The sequence below is a fragment of the Babylonia areolata genome, chromosome 20 (genome assembly GCF_041734735.1).
Source record: "Babylonia areolata isolate BAREFJ2019XMU chromosome 20, ASM4173473v1, whole genome shotgun sequence".
Classification (NCBI taxonomy): Eukaryota; Metazoa; Mollusca; class Gastropoda; order Neogastropoda; family Buccinidae; genus Babylonia; species Babylonia areolata.
The window spans coordinates 37,676,358-37,678,857 of NC_134895.1; positions in this window are offsets into that span (position 1 = coordinate 37,676,358).

Genomic DNA, 2,500 nt, shown 5'->3' on the forward strand with positions numbered 1-2,500 from the left:
AAAGCACGTTTTGACATGGGCCCTATCCAAAGATCTCCATACACTCCGATCATCACATTCATAATACCTATCGTACATGACAATTCCTTGATAATGAACAGTTCATAATTATATATCACACTGTTGTATCATCATCATCATCATCATCATCATTATTATCATCATCATTAACAGTCTTGTTCATGTGCTTTTTGTTTTTCTTCTTGTTCTTGTTCTTCTTCTAACCATTATTTTTCTGCTGATGTTGTTGTTCTCTCTCTCTCTCTCTCTCTCTCTCTAACAAATTGATATCGGAGAACCAGGAAGGATTTAGAAAGAAATATTCTACAGCTGATCAAATTTTTAGTCTCAATGTAATTGTACATAAGTGTATGAGTAAGAAAAGCAGGAATCTATATGTTGCATTCGTAGATTAAAAAAAACAAACACAATCGATTCAGTCAGACATGACAAATTCATAGAAAGTATTAGAAGTCAGGGAGTTAACTCTCTCCATACGAACGGCGAAAGAGACGACGTTAACAGCGTTTCACCTCAATTACCATCATCAAAATATTGCAAGTGGAAGGCTCTTATACTGAAGAGGTGAATGTTGACAAAGAATACCACAATTCTGACGACGGAAGCTAAAGGCTGGGTCATTCAGACACCCACTGGACATCCGAGGGGTCTGTGTCGAGGAGAAGAGAGGACTGGCCGTACTGAGGGAGTTAAGGGTAAATTTCTAGCAGCTTTATCAGCAATGTATGAATCTTTGGTGTCTTGCGTCAGAGTGAACTGTGGGGTGTCTGAGTTTTTTTTAGTGTCCGATTGGTGTGAGACAGGGATGCGTTTTTAGTCCTACTATGTTTTCAGTGTTCATCAATCGGCTCGCTAAGCAAATGAATAAACAAGGGAAACACGGCATCCAGTTGTTGCCAGATCTCATGCAGATATTTATTCTACTCTTTGCGGATGATGTTGTTTTGATTTCAGAAACGCCAGGGGGCTTACAAAACCAGTTAAATATAATTATTGAAGTCTTTTTGTTATTGTATGCAACTAAATGTTCATACCGAAAAAACTAAGGTGGTGTTCAGGAAAGGGGGGTTCCTTAGAAAACATGAACAATGGTTTCATAATGGTCTCAGATTAGAAGTGGTAAATAAATATTGTTACCTGTGATTTAACTTCACTACAAAGGTAAGTACTAAATTGGGAACAGAACATCTTGTAACAAAGGGAAAGAAAGCTGTTATCGAACTGAACAAAGCTTTAAAAAAAAAAATTGAAGGAAATGACTGCAGGAACTTTCTTTAAGATATTTGACTTTAAAATTCAACCCAATTTGTTATATTCGTCTGAACTGTAGGGCTTAGATAGACTTGAGCACATAGAGAAGGTTCACATGATGGGCTGCAAAAGTTTCTTGGGAGTTCCTTTGCGGACTCCAAATAAATGGTGAATGGGGATTTGGGAAGATACCCTCTTAATATCAATTCATATACTAACACTGTCAGATACTGCTTTAAATTGCTACAGATGGATCCAGACAGGTTACCCTTTTAATGACTATCAAATGTTCCCTGATATGGATAATAATGGGAAGAAATGCTGGGTATCAAAGATCAGAGAAACATTATGTGAGACATGATTTGGTGTTGAGTGGCTTCAACAGGATGTTGGAGATGTTAAAGCTTTTTTTTTTAGTTTATTCAAACAGAGATTAGTAGACTTTTTTAATTTTTTATTTAATAATGATCTGGTGCAATCGGAGACAGAGACAGATATGAAAGTTATAGGTCTTTGAAAACTATTTTCGAAAAAGAAAAATGCATCTGTTATATGGATACTTACTGTTTTAGAGTTGCCATTTCACAATTCAGATTCAATGTCCTGCCACTAAAACAACAATGTGTTTCGTTACAGTGAATGCGACCAAGACAAATTATGTCAATTTTATGAGACACAAGTTGAAAATGAGTTCCATTTCTTATTTGAATGTTTCATGTACAGAGACTTCAGAATGAAATTTTGTGAATGATTCTGTCTATGTAGCATTGTCCGAGCTAGTCAAAGCAACTAACAATGTCCACTTGTTTAATGTGTCAAGATGTGTTTTTCATGCTGTTAACAGAAGGAGATAAATGATGATCTAGGATGCCAGAAAATAATTTTATCATACTAAAGCGTATAGTGATTTTTCACTTTATTATGATTGTAGCTTGATGTTTTGCTCATGGTAACGACGTCGTATTAATGATACGTTTATCATTGTTCTATTTATATTTGCCTTTTGACAGATTTGGTTCATCTCATGGCTTTACACTTCTTGTGTGTGTGTGTGTGTGTGTGTGTGTGTGTGTGTGTGTGTGTGTGTGTGTGTGCGTGTGCGTGTGTGTGTGTGTGTGTGTACTTTTGTATCCACAGGTATTTAATTTAAAGTGTGCTTTTTGAATGTCGACAATTCCTGTGCACGCAGGATGTACATGGATGAACCTTTGTTTTGTCCCCTTCCCGA